This window comes from Haliaeetus leucocephalus, unplaced genomic scaffold (assembly GCF_000737465.1).
Source record: "Haliaeetus leucocephalus isolate CR32 unplaced genomic scaffold, Haliaeetus_leucocephalus-4.0 Scaffold317, whole genome shotgun sequence".
In the NCBI taxonomy this organism is placed as follows: Eukaryota; Metazoa; Chordata; class Aves; order Accipitriformes; family Accipitridae; genus Haliaeetus; species Haliaeetus leucocephalus.
In genome coordinates, this window is record NW_010972753.1 from 2,806,813 (window position 1) to 2,825,574 (window position 18,762).

An 18,762-nucleotide genomic window follows, 5' to 3' on the forward strand; every position below is an offset into this window, starting at 1 on the left:
TGAACGTTTAGTCTATTTGATGCCAGTACTGGGATCAGGTGTTGTTCTGAGGGACACGGTCATCTGCAGCTCTGGTGCTTATTTTTCTGCTCCCCGCTTTGCAGCTCATTTTGTGTAGTACTGGGGCACGGGGGATTCAATCCCTCATTGGGTTGAAAAGTACCTTTACGAGAAAGTCCGCAAAAGTGAAAGGCAGGGACGGCGGGTCTTCGAAATCCATTTTAATGCCTGTTTTTCTATTAAAGGATTCACGTCTGTTAAACTTCTTACAACGCCTTCACGTTTTTTGGCAAGGTGGTCACCTACTAAGCGCTATGACGCTGTCCCTGTTAAATTAAATGGCGCATGCGGGAAGTATTTTATATTATATATTTTATATCCCGCTTTTAATGGTGCGTGTGACCTGATGCCAACCCGCTGCCACCGCTGCCCTCGGGACAGAATTGTCGCTGCCCTCTGTCCCTGCCCGAGAAGGGAGGAGGTGAAACGTGGAGGTGGCTTGTCTGCTGGCCCAGGTATCGTCAGGGAATTTAGTCCAATTAGTTTACTCTCGCTGGATACCTTTAGGAAATGCTGGCTCACTCACTCCTCACCTTGGTTCATTGCGTGGCTGGGCTGGCACTGGGCAACTCTTCATGGCCAGGAGCTGCCGCGCCGAGTTGCTGGCAGTCTGCTTTTGATTTGATATGTTTTCTTGTTTTCCTCCATCTACCCGATGTTCCTCAACTGCTCATCGTGAAACCGTACGCTGAGTTCCAGCGCCGTGGAGGGCGCTGGAGAATAAATATGCCCATTTCTGGCTGCTGCGAGGAGGAGCCGGGAGCAGTTAACCAGCTCTACCTCATGGCAGACTAGCAAATCCCACCCTCCCCTTGGATCTACCCCCCCTTCCTCCCAGATTTCCTTATGGGAAAGCCGTCCTGCTTCGCTGCCGGGCTCTGCCGAAGGCTCCCCAGCTCGCCCAGGTGCCGGCAGCCCCCGCCGGTCATGTCCCCCTCGCTGGGATGCGGCACGGCAGCAAAGGCACCCGGAGCCTGGATACCCGCCTAAGAGTTCTCCGACAGCCTTATTGGCGAGCCGAAAGGCTGTGTCGCTAATTAGGGAAAGAAGCAGCTGGCTAATGGCTCGCTGCGGTTCACTGGCTTATTAAAGGTAGTAATTAAAGAATATAGCATTAATAGGAAACATAACTAGTATGTTAACAATTGTGACAGGTAGAAAAGCGACCAAGGAGTGGCTGACTGGAACCAATAAGCAGGTCAGCAGAGTGCTCAGGAGCAAAGACGTAGTTGTCGATATAGATAAAAGGCAGGCACGCCAAAAACCTTTCACTAGGTGGAGAAGTTTGAAGTTGTTTCGGTTTCCTTGAAATGCTAATGCAGAAAAGGCAAGCATTTTGATATTTTTTTCTTTTCTAAAAGGAGCAGAATTAATAAATGAGACTGGGGATGGTTTTTTTTTCCGGACTTGTGGCAATCAAGAATGCTATTGATTTCTATAAGCGATGAGCACTTTAAAAAGTGCAAGCACAGGTGGTTCAGAAGCTATGTAGCATACAGACTTCTGTAATATTTACCCAAACTCCACAAATCTGCAAAAATGTTACTATTCTATTGAAGACAACACTTAGCGGGTCATAACGGCACGAGCCCAGGCAAAATACCGGGATAAAGAATTGCTGCCATTGGAACCACGTATAAAGAACCTGAAGGGAACAGAAAAAGAGGTAAACACGACGAAGGCATCCTATGCTATAGATGCGGGGCACGTATATATGCCCTAGCTTTGAACAAGCTCGTTCAACACCTTGGTAGCACAGAGCCCGTATGCTGAGCTGTCCCTGGCACGAAAGCGCAACCCCCCTGCTGTGCCCGAGGGATGTCTGTCCGTCCCACCGCCCCGAGATGCCAATGCCCTCGTGCTGGCCTGGGGCTAAGGCCTGACCGAGCATTCCGGAGTCATTTTTGAGGAGCCAAGTGCTTGAAATCAGGTTTTTGATTGGAAAACTTACACTCCATAATCGAAGCCCAAAACAGGTCACCAGAGAGCACTGGCCCTGACGAGGGCATTTCCAAGAGGGACCACAGAGATGTTCATGCGTTAGGAAACACAAAGCCACACAAACTGCTCGTTTTGAGATTTTTTAAACCAAAGTCTAGCAGGTTGGCTAGAAGCTTGAAGAACAACCTACGAGTACAGCAGCACAGGTCCAGAAGTCCTGCCTCATCCTATTTAGACTTCTTGATCTTGGCTCAGTTGCTCACATGTAGGCATCAAAAGTCACTTGTGATCATTTTGGGATTGCCAGGAGCTAGGCAGGTGCTGGGGGGACACCCGCACCCCGTGGGCTTGGAGCCCATGGAGGGGTAGCAACATCCTCCAGGGACGCTTCCTACTTGCATCCAATGGACAGGATGAGTCCTTTGAAACAAATAGGGATGAAAAGACACTTTTGTGACGTGCAAAAAAGGCGACAACACAGACCTTATTTTTCTCTTGCACCAGCATGAATCAAGAGTCTTGTTAAGGCCGATACTGTAAAGTCGGCTTTAAGACTAGGACATGTTTTGTCTGACCCAGCCCAGGAAAACAAGGAATGCCAGGATTGCATCCATTTGGAAGGATGAATCACAGCTAACAAGCACTCACAGGTACGGGAGCTGGGATTTTACAGCAGGGCAAACGACTGGCAGAAGCAGAGCGTGCTAAGAATAAAGTACTTGAAACTGAGAAAATTAATACATAATTTTTATATTTACTGTATTTTTTAAATGTAATTATGATATCATTAATATAATTTTGCCTATTGATCACGGACCTACTAAGAGAGCACTTTAGTTTCCTTACTTGTTAGACTTTCGACACAGCAGTTTTGCTAGGAAGCCTCTGCCAAGGAGCAGTGTGAATTCTCTGTGGATAGCCGGAGCGATGCTGACACTTGACCAGACCCACGGAGCTCCTTTGCAGCAGTACCCAAAGCTGGCACCTCACTGGACAGTCGACTGGTATCACAATAAACCTAACACGGATGCAGGGGGAAAAAAAAAACCAACCCCACAACCCTATATGGCCATACAGCAGACCTTTCTATATAGTACAACATACACCTTGCAAAAAGACACCAGCAAGCAAGGATGGTGATACCGCCTCGTGGTAGCTGCAGAGCAAGGGGAGCCCCGTCCCTCCTCTTTTTAGAGCAGTTCTGGGGCTGTTACCACAAATTCTCACCCCTTCGTGCAGGCACACAGCCTGGGAAGCATCAGGAAAAGCTGGCCGCTGCAGAAAGGCAAACAGCCTGTGCTCCAAGGGCCCCGTGCCAGGATTTCCACGCAAGCCTAAAGAGAACCACCGGAGGAGGGCAGGATCAGCTCCTGCCTGCCGCAGGAGGGATGACGGAGCCGTACTGCTGAGGCCAGGTAGCTTTTACCTGCAAACACAGACCGAAACCTGCCCTGTAATGTGGGTGCGAAGCACCCGCTCCGGCGATCCCTGTTTGGCCACCTTCCCAGGACTCCAAATCACTTGTGCTGGGTCGGTTTCAGGAAGGACTGGCTAAAAAGAGATTTCTTTCCTGCTGCAGGGAGACAAGGAGGCTGAGAAGGGGGCACCAGCAGTTTCTCGGTGCAGAAGACCCATTCCCAGCAAAGAGAAACCCCCCTGTACTTGAAGGACCATCCCTGGTTTCTCAGGGAGGGGGGAGGACTTGATTTACCATCTCTATTCAAATAAATACAAATGGGAGAAGGTAAGAGATGCCCCCCAGAACATACACCCCCCCCCCGTGAAATACATCAGTGCTCGAGAGGTAAAAATATTTGGCAAGTGATGGCTGTTCACTGTGTCACAGGTCTTATTTAAAAGAAAACTGAAGTAACTTGATCTTGACTCTGAAACTTGAAAGCAATTCCAGATTACAGAGGAGCCTCTTAGAACTGAGCTTCAAGTGCCTAAAAATAGCATTTTCCCCCCACCTTTCTATTTAATTATTTGGGTTTTTTGGAAGAACATACAACAAGCTGTAATGCAAATGGCAGGTAACACACAACTAGTCCTGAAGGCTCTGACTACATTAACCAGCAGGCTGGATCACTAGAAGAGGACCTGTAGAGGGTCAATTCTGAGGGCACCACATCCATCCTTTAGTCATCTCGGTGGGTTTTGTATGGTTTGGATGCCCAGGGCTGCTCCTGGGCTGCAAGATCGCCCCTGCAGTGCTGGGGACACCATTTCAAACCCCGAGCAGCACGGTGTGCCCTGTGCCGGCACCTTGCTTTCCTGCAGGCGGGTTTTTCTTCCCCATCACAGGATTAAGTAAATTCTTGTATTGAAAGCCTCATCAGACCTGCTGGTGCTTAGCTCATTAGCCCTAAGAGGCTTGTGAGCCTTAAATCAGTGAACCCGTTAGTGGGACCAGCGATCGGAACCTGTAGGAGTCCTGTTCCCTCTTGGGGCTGCGCAGTCCAAGGGACAGAAATCACAGTGGGGGGTTTATTAGTTTTCAGTTGGCTTGGCCAAGATCAAATTAAACCCTGCTGACTGACTGAATGATGGTTCTGGAGTGCACAACTTTTCCTCCGTCACCACAGAGGAGGCTCCATCAGCGCGTGATGCTCCCGGCTGCAGAGATTGGGTTTGAACAACCAAAGCAAACCGAACACTTTGAGAGCTTTGGGGAGAGGTGGTGAGGGGTGTCTCCGAACTTTCAGCTTTCCCGTGGGAGCTTGTGCTGCTTCTGACCTGCCAGGGTCCCGCTGCTGGGAGCTTTTCTGTTTGGAGCCATTACGAGCAAGAGGCAGAAGGGGTGAGAAGCGGGAATTTCTGTGGTGGAGCTGGAAAGCTTGCCCTAACTTCTGCACCTCTCACCGACTTACAGGCATCAGCCCCTCTGTGACAGCACTGTTTTCCCATGGTGAAAGCCCCGCAGTCACCAGCTTGCCAACGCCAAAACGATCTGCAGAGGGACTGCTGCACCCGGGTGCGACGAGCGGCTATTTGCATTGCCAGGGACGAGGGCAGTCTCGCTGGGATGCCCTGTGGTTGCAGTGCTGGGTCTCGAGGTCCCAAGGTCTTCCCACCTCGGCTTTCAGCCCGGTGCCACGCTCCCTGCCCTCGCTCCGCTCCAGGAGCCCTCTCGGCCCGGTGGGGGACAAGGAGAGTGCTGCAAGGGGGGTTGTTAAATCTGATTTCTCCCAGTCACTTGGGGAACCCTAGCAGCAAAGTTGTTTTTCCCAGGTGTGTCAGATCCGAGGGCATCTCGGTGGATGAGACAGACCTCCCTGCAGAGGTATTGCCCCACGGGGCATGGGAGCAACGGCCCCTACGGGCATCAGCCGCTTTAGTCCCAGGAAGAAGTTAATCAAACACTCTGTGGCTCTGTGCTGGCAATGAAGGGAGGTGGACCTTACCCCAAACCTCTTGCTCAGGCAAGAGGTGCCCTGCCGAGACCCCTACGAGTGGGACAAAACAAAGATGGGCCACAGCAGGGAGCGAGGAGACCAGGACCCCGTCCTGTGGGAAAGCAAGCTCAAATCAGTGCCGCCAATTCACCAGCGAGGGATGTTGCTTAATGCAAAGCAAGGATGGGATTATACGCTGTCTCTGTCATACAGGCAAATACGTTCATCGCAGCTATTGTTGTTCCAGCAAGTACAAAAGGAATTAATGATTCACCACTTAATTTCCTCTTCCCCTACTCCCTCCACCTTTCTTTTTCTTTAATAAACTGGTCTGGAGCCAACTGCAGCATCAGGTTAGTAATGACTTTAAGCACCATTTATGCTGCTATCGTGGCAATTTAAATTGTCACTTTCTATTAAAAGGTCTAACTCCAAATGGTTTTAGCTGAAAGCATCGGCACTGACAGTGCAATTAAATAAAGAAACTCTTTTCTTGGGATGTCAGCGCAAACACATTTTAAATAAGGGTTCAGAAGCACCTTGCTAATTTAAACTACAGTATAGCTTTCTAGTGAAGAATAATACCTGATGCAGGGATTTTTTCCATGCTGTGTGACAGTTTTCATTGTCATTGTAAGACACTTGAAGGAGTGATGTGCCAAAGGAGTCCAGCAGCCTTTGAAAACCTCTTCTCTTCATGATAAACACGGGCAGCGCTTCATAAGCAAAAGCCATCATTTCTCAGCAGACACCCATGAAAAGATATTCACCATGCTCCTAAAGGACTCTGATTTACAGTCTTGCTTTCCTCCAGACAGTTTGTAAGAACAAATCGCTTTACTGGGCATCCATCTCATTCTTTGTCTCTAGCTATACCGGTTATCTCTCAGAAACGTACCACGTACGGTGCGCTTTGCATATCTCATGTTCCTTTTATCTACCGCTCTTAAGTCATTTATAAACTGTATTGTTCTGCAGGAAAAAAGACCCCATCTGTGTTGTAGCTCACCTGTAAAAATCACATCCAGTTCCTCAAAAAAAACCCCCACTTTTTTGCAAGCTCTGTGCAGCAGCTGGAGTGCCCGTGCCAGGCTGGCCGGCCAACTCCTCCTTCCCCACCTGCTCTGCCTCAACGTCGCCTTCCCTCTCGGTCTGGCCCTTTCCTTCTGCGCCGGGTGCAGGCTGGTCCTCCTTTAGCAAACACCTCTGGGCTCCCAAACTTCAACTCTACCCCGCACCTTATGCTGTTTATCTTTTGGCATCAAATACAAATCCTTTTGCTCCAAGAGGGAAGAATGTGCTGCTGTTTCACATGTAGAAAGCGTTTAACATCCTACCTGAATTACCTAGCACAAATATTATAAATCACAGCATCACAAAAATATGTTTGCTCAACTTGGGTTGATTTTCCTTATTCCTATGGAAGAGGCAGCCTGACAGCATGGCCTTTTTAGTTTTTTAAAACTGTTACTAGACATCAGACAGAATAACACAACTGCAATCTTTGGTGTCTGTGCCTCAAATAAGAAGTTGAAAAATACCTGAACAGCTTTAATGGTTCGTATTTTATTTTAATGGCTTTAAAGCTTCTCCAGTACATGAGAGTGTCCCTTATGTTATGACCACTATGGTTTCTCTGAAGTATATTACATCTGCTGGAAATAAATGAGTCATAATATTTAAGCTCTCCCTGTCCCATTCTCAGTTGCTACAGTTATTGCTCTGAAGGACACAGAGACACATCTTGAGATAAGTATCCATAGGACAGTTATGGATATGATTTTTATGTCTACACAATTACATTTCTAGCTACAGAGCACTCCACATTTTACCACTTCACTGCAAAGAAAAAATGCAGCAAGAGAGATTGATTTATGGCTAACCCTTACAAAAATAATATGCAAGGGAACAGGATCGAAAGTAATTTTCTTTACAGAATTATGAATATTATTCTGCTTCATTTCTTTATAAGAAAGGGAGAACAAGATGAAAAATATACAGGTATTCTCAGGAGAAATGAAAGAAAGGTATCGCATAGTTGTAGAAGAAGGGAATTGGGGGTACATGTGGTTAGGACTTTTTACTTAATAATTTTGTCATCATAAAAGTGTCATATTTGTTACAATGAAAACTTTTCATGAAAACAGCCCTGTTTTCCAGTTTCAGTGGAACTTTCACTGTGTGCATAGCCTGCACGCTGCCTCTCCCCAACATTTGTCTTCCAGCTAGTTTTTCTGTTTTCAACCTTACTTTCAAAGACCTCCATTTCCCAAAGCTTAAAAAAAACCTTCTTTCTTTTTAGTATCAAAAGATTTTTATGAGGCAGAAGAAATCATTTACTGTCCAGGTCTGATTCTGGATTAGAAAAGAAAGAGATCTGGGCAATGTGATCAGTCAGAAGCACTCTTCGAGGACAAATAGTCTATGCAGGACGGCTATGGGGATGCAAGATGCCAACACTCTCAAATGCTAGTCAAAGCAGGTGGGGGAAAATGAAAGAAATTTGCAAATAAATAAGCTACCCTCTTCGTTCTGCAAATACCCACACGGGTTCTGAAACTCGGAGGGAGCGTGTGATCACACTATATGGTAAAGCAGGATGCTGCTACCTTTGATAGCACCTCAACAGCCCCAGGCATTACCCCTTTAGTGGGGAGCACGGCTTCACCCGAGCCCAGGGCGGGTTGAAGGGTGCTCCTGTTTTCACAGACGTGGTAGGAAACGTGAAAACTGGACCCGGGTTTCCCAAGGAGATCTTCTAGTGACGAGTCGCGTGGGGCTATTTCTTGGGCTTCTCTGAGGTTAGGTGGAGCGAGAAGCCTCCTCCCTCCGCATTTCTGCTCCCCAGAAGAGCCCCCGGGGACCTTTCCATTGGTGAAAAGTCAGCAAGGTCCCCGAAATCGACCCCTCGGAGCCGAATGCTGGAGGTTAGGAGAGGAAGGAGAGGAGGAGAAGGGGCTTCCTGGCAGTTCATGTGCGTGCACGCCACAAGCCGGGAACGGCAGGGTGCCGAACTCCCTTTCGCCCAGGTTTAATCCCACTGGGGCAGGCAGAGGTTCCTGGCAAGGAGCTCGCTCTGGTTTTGAGGCTCTCCACCCTTTATGGAGCACCTTTCATTTTGGGACTTGACCCAGGTTACACAAGCAAGAGGAAATATTTGTTCATGGGCTCTTAGTGCAGTGGAATAACACTCCCAAAGAAGCAGCTAGACAGGATTGTACAATTAATGGTTTTGCGATGATTTTTGTCAGAACAACCCTGACTGCAGGGAGTGGTTCTGTCCTGTAATACCTAAGGAATCTGCCAAAATTAAACCAAGTCAATAGCTGCAAATAGGCAATCTAAAGGTGCCTCTTTTCCCCACCTAGCCTTTCTGCCAGGGCTTGGCTGGGAGGACGAAGGGCTGTATTTAAATGGGATCATTTGACTCCCTTCCTCCGCTTCTCATCCCCCGTGAGAAAATGACACCTAACCATCCTCGTACTCAGGGAGTTCATCTTCCCAACTCATTCTCAGAAATAAATCAATTGCCTTCATAACATTATTTTAGCTGAGGATAAAAAAAGAAAACATTTGTGAGGTCAACATAAAGGACAACATAAGATAGCCAGGTTTATCTACAGCTTTTTTATCCTCTTCTGGCCTCTGGTGGGGCAACCGTCGCCGTGCCCTCCAGAGCAGCCCCAGCTCCTGGGTTCTGCTGCCATTAAAAGTTTTGCTTCACTTTAAGGGATGACTCTTAACAGAAACTTCTCAGACCTAATGAAGCAGCATCAGCCACACTCATACATTTCAGGCCTGCTCACTGGTCTTTTCTTCCAATCTCCCCTCTTTCCCATGAGATATCAATAGGGTTTCCCTCCTTTTTCAGGCTTCCCTTCCCCTCTGAAACCCTTGCAGGGAATGGGGAGGGGTAAGGGTTCACTTTTGCTTTAAAGCTTTGCCACTGAGGTTGTATCAAATACACAAAATATAAGGTGAGTCATTTTTTCTGACTTTTTCAGGTATATGGGAGGACCCTGCTAGTGTAGTTTACTTCTCGTTGACTAGTATGTGTCTGCTACAGATGTAGAGGTAAGAAAGTAATGGCATTATAGAATTATTTGAGCATATGGAACATACACAGGTACATTCATAAATCAGAGAAGTAACCACGTTGTATAAACAAGCATCTAGAAACCAGAATATTCCAGGGATGCAGCTGAGCACATAAAATGGTTGGTGAGCACGCATTAAAGCACATATACACAGAGAGCCTGAGAGAGCTGGGACTGTTCAGCCTGGAGAAGACTCAGTGGCATCTTCTCTGTGTATAAAAATACCTGATAGTCTTTATGTATGGTGGTGGTGGCGTGTGTGTGTGTGTATATATATATATATATATATATATAAAAATAGCTAGTGATATTTATAGAGGAGTAAAGGTTATGGAGCCAGACCCTTCTCAGTGGTTCCCAGTGACAGGACGAGAGGCAACGGATGCAAACTGAAACACGGGAGATCCCACTGAACATAACAAGACACTTTTTTACTGCGAGGCTGACCAAGCCCTGGCACAGGATGCCCAGAGAGGTTGTGGAACCTCTGTCCTTGGAGATATTAAAAACCCAGCTGGACACAGCCTGGAGCAACCTGCTCTCACTGACCCTGCCCTGAACAGAGGGGCAGAATAGATGATCTCTGGGGGTGCCGTCCCTCCTCAGCCGGTCTGCAATTCTGCGTAATCCAGCATGACGGCGTGGTGTTTCTCTAAGACATCATCACTTGCTGTTTCCTGGGTGTCCTGCACACGGGGGAGAGGGATGGATGGGGAGCTGGTACCCCAACAGAGCTGATAGAGATGCTCTCCACCGGCACACAAAAGCAGTGAGTTGCTTGGGCACGGGCATATCTTTAATTTCCTGCAATGGTTACCGATTTTACTTCATCATGGCTTCTCAGGGACACTCTCAGCTCCACACAGTTCTATACAAGTCAGCAGCTTTCCAGTGGGCTAGAAACAGCTTCCACAAAGGCCACTACAGGCAGTGGGAAGTGCAGGCAGAAAGCAAGTAAAGGCAAGGAAACACCCCTTCTTCCAAAACTGCAAGAACCAGAAGCACATGAATGCATTTGGGAACCATACTGAGTATATAATAATGCTGTGCTTTATGTCTATCTATTTTTAAACACCAGAGGCATTATACGTGACTTTTAAAAAGGGAACAGGTTTGTCAAGTGTTGCAAAAATAGGCCAAGAATCACTAAAAGTATGCTTTTGGTTTGAATACATTTTCTTCAGTATTCTAGCTTATTGGACTAAGCTGTTACAAGCCTGGTTCACAGAATGATGAGATTTAAAGAGATATATACCTTTTATTGTATTCTGTTGGGTTTGGGGTTTTTTTTGTTTGGGTTTTTTGTTTGGTTTTTTTTTAAACTTTAGGATATAGATCACATTTTCAATATTTTTTTCTGATAAAAATACCTTCCGAAAAATGGACTTTTATTTTGAGCAAAAGCTGAGATTCTTGCAGAAAATGAGACTTCAAGAAAAAAAAAAGTATTATGAAGTTCCTCTTCTTTCTAGAGAGATAACAATGTGGCTTTCTGCAAGCATTTCACTGAATTAGTTTTACTGACATTAATATTTTCAGACATAGTAAATTCCAAGCAATGTTTGTCAAATGTTTACATAAATTACTTTCAGGCCATGCAAATATTTGCACTGCAGAAATTGGTCCCTAAGTATTACCTGTCAGTGAGAGAAGATAATAATTTTCTGTCGTGAGACTTGAACACCTCCCCCTCCCCAAAATACACAGCTCAGCGTTCCGGGTGGAACTTATTCAGCTTCTTGCTTCTGCTTACAAAGTCAGAATGAATTGCTGGGGAGTAAATATTGAAGAAACCATAAACCAACTATGTAGAATTGGGAGACACAGGAAAAAGAAACAAAGGGCATCAGAGAAATTATTCTCTGAAAATTATTATGTGGGAACGACAGTTCTGAAACAGGACAGATAGATACCATATTATTCAGCTGTCAGCAAGGGCTGAAAGATGCTGGGGGAGCTGTGATAGTTGCTATATGAAGGTGCTAGTCAACTTGTCAGATGCTAGGAAAGAGGAAATTGGTGGCAAGAGGAGATAATAGAAGAGGCAAGTGGAGGTAAATCAGAAAGATGTTAGACTAAGGGAGAGCTAACAGATGCTGCCATGGGAACTGCCAAGAAAGAGTAGGAAAGCTTGCTTGGGTCGCAGATAGACCACACGCCCTGCAACTTACACATTAACACGAACAATTTATCCTGTAAAACAAAAAGCTGTTCTAACAAAATAACAAAAAGATGAGCGGAAGAGAGAAGGAGGCTATCAGGAATGTAAGCAGTATCTGAAAATATTTAGTGAATTCATCAACCCAAGAGAAAGCTGTGCCAAAAAGGTCTCTCTAGGGGCTAGCTCATAGTACGTTAAAATTGCTTCTGCCTTTTGAGCATAGTTGCAGTCAAAAAGCTGCCTGAGGTGACTGTATTTGAGCCACAAATTTTCTTGGGAAGCAAATATATCTTTTAAAATGTCACTGACACACTGCTGTCTCTGACGATTGCTCACATCTGAAAGTTGTCCCGTTTTTTCCCAGCTTACTCACGTCGGGCTAATAAAATTATCTCTTCCCACAGATCTGCCTCACTAGCATGCAAAACATCTGGTTTTCTTTCTCTTTCCTATGATTTTTTTTCTTTAAGAATCTCTTTATAATGATCTCTGTCCCCTCAGGAACTCTGGAATATATCTATCGCATGTCCTGAGATGAGACGATGAAATGGGAGAGGAATATTTAACAGCTGTTTTGAAAATGCTTCAAGAAATAAAAAGGAAGCGGCCAGCAGTACAGTTCCTAGCTGCTCTAAAGCATCTCCTTCCTTCCTGAAACAGATGAAATTCACCTTGATAAAGTATGTACATTTACATTGACAGGTTTGTCTGGGAGAATAGTGTCCCAGGACAGGCATTAAAAGAGGCTTTGCTGATACTAAAACAAGGTGGACATCTGGGCTACGTGGCTGCAGCTACCCTCAGTCATGCAGAAATGCCATGGAAAACAGCTTGCTAACTTCAGAGCAGCCTGACGGCGGGGAAACCGTGGAGAGACATGGCTAGTCTTCTACTAAATCTCAGCTGCTGGCTGTTAGGTGAAAGCCCAAAGCAAGTCCTGCACCCTCAAAGTCCCAGCCCTCACCAAAAACATCGCACACATCTCTCCTTCTGCTCTTCAGCCCCGGCCTTCCCATCCCTCTGGAGTTTGCTGCCAAAGTGCCAGAGTAACCATTCACACAATTCTAAGCATGGGTTACTGCGTTGCGTGGGGGTGACATCCTCCCCTCGGGTTACGAGCCCACCGGCGGCCGGTCGATGCCGCTTTGCTGTCCCGGCTGCCGCACGTAGCAGGGGTGGTGGGACCAGGCTGGGCTGTGTCTGGGGAGGATCTGCCCACCCGTACGCAAGCTGCTGAAGTGGAACGTGCAATGTATACCCTACCCAAAGGTGAGTTGCCTCAGTGTACATTTTGTGCCACCAGGTCAGAGGCGGACCTATGCGGAAAACTCTGACATTTGGAGCAGGAATTTCTACCTTAGCTTGAAAGAGACAATCAGGAACTTCCAAGCTGTCTGCTGGCAGATGCTACTTTTGCTTCCCTGTGGAAAGACAGACTGAGTTTCACCTAATGAAAACAGGTACTGACCTTTTGCCAGAGCAAGCCCTCCTGAGTTAAGCCAGGTATGATATCATGAAAGACCTGCTCTGCAGTCTTCTGGCTCCGTAAACCGGAGCTCTCATTCACAATCACTCAGAAGCTTGTGTCTCAGTTCAGGATGACTATGGTGTGCGCCTACGTCCTATGTGTGCATTTACTCCAGATAGATGGTAGAGGATGACAAATTAACACTTTGAACTAAGTAGGATGAATGTGTGTGAGGAGTGGAAGAAAACTGCATTCAGATAAAATCCAGATATGTACATAGCAGATGACAATACCCATTACACCTATTCCACTTCAAATCGCTTTTCATCTCTGGCAGGTCTTTGCAAATTTGCTTAATGCGTAATCTTCCATATCGGTGGATCACGAGAGTTAAAGCTGTCAGGAGTATGTCGGTGTTGCTTAGGCAGAGCTGCATTAGGAGAAGGTGGCATTTTTGTAGCACATTTGTTTAAAGCACCAGAAATTAAATCATGGCTATCAGATTCCATTCAAAGGCTTGAGAGGGCAGAAGTGCACAGAAAATGGAACTTCTAAATATAAACATACGCTCACTACAGTGATGCTGTTTGTTCACTTTTTAAGGCTGGTATGAACCTGTTCTTTCAATTATTTGGTGATGATTTTTTATGTTACTTCAGACTCCATTTTGCTTTTTGGACGGCCACAGATTTCTAGCTGTACCCCCTGACGGCTGCTAAGATGATGTGGACAGCTGCTGATAGCATGTGATTATTTATAGTCATTCATGGTTCATTATGCTCAAGGGGTAAGCTGATCTGAACCTGCATTTTGGCTAATACAAATACCAGCTAATACAATTACGCAGTGTCTCTCTCTCTCTCTCTGGAAATGAGGCCTTTGGAATAAATCACAACAGTTCTGCCCTGCAAAACTAAACAATTGAATTCGGTGACGACTTTTTACAGAATCACTGAAAGATGATACGTTCCCAAATATGAAAAGTATCAGAAGAATTCACTTGTCTACTTGTATGGTGATGTCGCAGGGGGAATTAAAAAAATGAGAGAGAGGGATTCACATCGCTTCAAGAATCACCTCCAACTGTATTAGCAACAGAAAAATGATGTAATTAATAGAAATTTGTGTAAAAGTGTGACTTCACAGAATTTGTTGACAAGGTTCACTCTATTACTTAGTACGCAGATAAAATGCACACAGGAAAATTAAATCAGAATCAAACTAAACTTATGTATACAGGGACCGAAAATGTAATAGGGTAAAAGGAAATGTGGCAAAGGGTAAGGAAGACCCTCCCGTTGAGTCACGAGGTTCAGAGAAGACCCCCTTGCTTTCTAAACTCCTGTCGGAGTCTAGGTGCGGCTGGATCGACTCCTAGTCCCAGACTTGGTCAACGGTTTATATCTAAAGGGATTATGAGTACAATAGCAGCCTAAAATTCATTCACAGTTGAATAAAAATCACGACAGTACTTTAAGTAAAAAGTTGAAAGCATTAACTTATAATATATCTTATAATATACTTGCTATAGCATACTAACTTATAATATACTTGCTATAACTTACTTACTGTATTCAGGTTAGTACACACACACACATGCATAAAGGCCCTAAGAGAAATATATAAAAGAGAATAGAAGAGAGTAAAGAGAGAGGAGAAGAGGTATACCTGTTAAAAATTCCCCTCAAGGTCGGTGAAAATATTCACATCGAATGCTTCGGCATTTGTCTCAATGGGCAAAGGGTCGAGCCTCAAGGAGCGGAGAGAATCAGCCCGGGTCGTGTTGGCTTTCAGCAACAGAGCTCCAATTTTTGCAAACTGTCTGGTTTGCGAGCTCTGAGAGGCGTCCCACGCAGAGGGAGATGCTGGTCGCAGCCCGCTGCGGTCCGGGAGAGCTCAAAGGGCCTCACTCAGTACCGCTGTTGATAGGTTCAGGAGATGATTGGCTTTCATCATTAACAAACTGCTAGAATCCCAGCTGCGCTGGAAAATTCCGCGACGGTTGGAGAATAACTCAAAACATAGATACGGGGTGCTCCAAGATTGTCAGGGGAGGATTGTCGTGTCTCAAGGTTGTTATGAGAAAGAACAGGCTGCAGGTTGTTATGAGAACTGGCTATCTCTACTCCCGTCCCCCCGCCTCCGCCGGGCAGCAGGAGTCCTTGAGACGCAGAGCGTATCTCCCTGTCCTAGCTGCGTAAGAGTTCTTGGCACAGCCAAGGGTCGCTTCACTGCCCGACTCATTACACTTATGCGAAGGCCTAACGAGCCTTCCCGAATTCGTAAATCAGCCTTGAGAGGGGAAAAGAAATGCACCGCCGCAGGTGATCAAGAAGCACTTTCGTGTTTCTTGTCCTTCTGCAACCATCACCGGAGGGACGCTTCCGCCACTCTGCTCTGCCGGCAAAGGCAGTTTTGCCATTGCACGGACGGAAAAGCTGAGACTCAGACAGGCTGCTTGACTTCTACAGTAGGATGAAAGAAATCCTTGCCAAAACCAAAAAGATACCACAGCTACTGTGACTCTCCTTCACTGTAGTCACAAGATCCCTATTTCTGTCCAAATGCAGATATGATGGAAACAAAACATTGGGACTTTTAAGGGAACGATATCATAAAACCGAAGAATGGTACAGGTTATTCATTATCAAGGCACTACTAACACGATGTGAATGAATATTTAACTGTTATGTACTGGAAAACACAAAACGTGGCCATCCCCTTGGGGAGGACCTTACAGCTTTCTCCGATGTCCCCTTCCCTCTGGCAGCCTGAGCGTTCGGGTTATTTTTTTTCTGTTCTGCAGAACCACAAATATTTTAGCAAGGTTTGTATGTCCTGGAGGGGATGGACACCCCTCGTCTCCAAAGAAGAGCTGCGCCTGGGTTAGCAGTTTTATGTCTGGAGCACATTTGTCCAACACACACACGGATCTGGGGTACCGATCCTATTTGCACAAAGAAAGGGAGATGTGCTAGAGACAGCCACGCAGTCTCTGACTCTTGCTAACAGTTTCATTGGTTTGGGGGTTTTTTTCTGGTTTACTGTGCCCTGTGTATTATTTCATAACATCTCGTACCATCCAGCTATTCCTGTCCTGTTTTGGTATTTGTCTGAAGCCTAACTTCCAGCTTTCACCCGCAGAAGACGTATCTTTCAGCTATTGCAAATGAGTGCCTAATGTTCATTTGAAGGGTTTTGCTTTTCCTTTCCAGCCAAACTGTGCTCCAGCCTTGCTTTTCTACCGAAATCTCTTCACTGCTCCTGTTGGCTCCGTTTGTGTATGAACTGCAGAACAAAAATAAGTAATTGAATGTCCTTTGCAGGATGTTTGTGCTCTTCCTTCATCTTCACAGCTCATTGCAAACTCAGACATTGCCTATGGCTTTTCAATATGTTTTTAAAACCATGGATTTCCCATGCATGTAGGGAGAGCTGTAGAATTGAGGTCGCTTTCAAATAACACCAAACTGAAAACAACATTTTTTTTTCTGACTGTTACTTTCTTAATCTAATTTCTATTAAATAGTTAAAGGAAAAAAAACCTCAGGAGTGCATGTTCAGGCAGAAATAAGGTTCATTTTGGAGGAAGAAGAAACAGATAATATAAACACACAACCTAAGCTCCCCAGCCTTTACTTGTAATGCTGCTTGCAAGCTGAGCTTCAGAATTTCACAAGCTGTGTCTGTATAAAGGCAAAAAGTACAGTTTCAGGCTGTAGCACTGATTTTGTAGGTAGACAGTCCAGGATTTCGCCCGTGCCCAGGCTATTGGCACAGGCAGTCTCACTGCTATGGTGACTAAAACCCACGCTGACGACTTTTTGCATTCATACATGTATCCTCTTTTCTGCTTGCTTGCTAGCGGGTGGTCTGCTTGCTACACAAAACAACATACCTCTAGTTTTGGAGGGTGTTCTGATTTAGTTTTTTACTATATTACTACATTATTATATTATAGTTTTACTGTTGTGTGTGCATGTTCTGTTTTGGGTTTGGTTTTTTTTTTCCCTTCCCTGTAATAACAATAGAGAAGGAGCAAAAAACATTTCTGTCATGTTACGACCTGTGGGAAGAAATGCATGATCTGTCTTGCCCAGCACCTGACTGTTGTGGAAAAAGCAGACTTAGACACTAACGGCAGTGTGCCTGAGATGCCGTCTCCCAGTCAGAATAACATCAGTAACTTCTAAAGAGATTCCTGCTTTCCCCTCCAGGAAACAGCTGTAAAACATGATCTCAAGCATAGTTAGTTGTCTTGACTCTACATACCCTATTCCATAAAGCGGTCCTTAGCTTTTTTTTTATCCTTTTCCATAAAGAGGTCCTTAGCTTTTCTTAAGGTCTGGTGCCCTGAATTAATCCGAAAAGCAGAAACTTCTATATACAAACAATAAACAAATCAATTCTGTGCGTAATTTCCTCATTTTGAAACATCGCATTTTGATTTCCATCACCTTTATTTTTTAATTTTTTAGTTTCAAAATGTTTCAGATTTCAAAATTTGCTTTGAACAGCAGATGCACAACAGTTCATGCAGGAAATGTCAAATTGAAATGTTTCCACATAAACCAAATTTTAAAAATTGTTTCCTTTCAGTAAACCTTTTAAAAATCACCCCTCTTAGCAGAAGCATCGGTTCAGATAAACTGGCATTTTTGACACAAAAACTTCTCAAAATTCTTGACAGCCCTCCTCTAGAAGTTGGGGATTATGAATCAAGACTGGGAATGAAAAATCTACAGAAATTCACCCTAGGCAAAGAACTTCTTAATCCTAATTTATTCTTTTTGATGCTGAAGATCTGTGAGGTTTGTCTTTGCCCATCAGTGCCCTTGGACACATATGAGATGCTCACAAAGTGGCATTTACTTGGTCCTTAAGACATATTTGTCTTACCGCTCATCAACACTCCTTTGGGGAAAAACTTCTTCCATTGCTGAAAAGCTCTGCAATCACATATGTGTACTTTATCACAGCAATGGCAGAGAAAATGCACTACCTGCCCCTATTCTCCCTCAGGATGCTGATTGTTGGCTACCCCCGCTTACCACCAATTTGGGGTCCTAATTTTATAAGGTTCTTTCAGCTCTTTGTTCTACTATGAAGTACTGTGAATTTCCTTTCTGTTGTTCTACTGCCACATCCAATTGCTCTAAGTTACTTTAAAGAGGTAAGACAAGGCAAATAATTACTTGCATCTGGATGAAAGTGTAACAATATATTACAAAAATAATAGTTTGATTCTGCCTCTTTGTATTTCTCCCCTATATTGACTGCCAGAAACTGATTTGCTACTTCGGGAGTGAGAAAAAATCAAACTTGTTAGCTTCAGATTTAATGAAAGCCTCTCTCTTTTCTCTTTTATTGCTTCTCTACTGATAAGAGTCTTTGTCTAAGCTTTCCTCCTAAAAGCACAGATGTAAAGCTTCTGGCACACCAGATATTCTTCTTCATGTCAATTTTCATGTTAATTTTCTATGGGTTTGAGACAGGAAATGCTCTAACGCCATTTCCAGTGTGTGTTGCAGTGTTTGCTCCAAGCTGGTATTGCTGAATGACTGAAAAAAGACTGTCAATTCCAAAGTTGTTACTCTGTGGGTTCTTCAAGGAATTCTTAAGTCAAAGCAGACTCTGGGT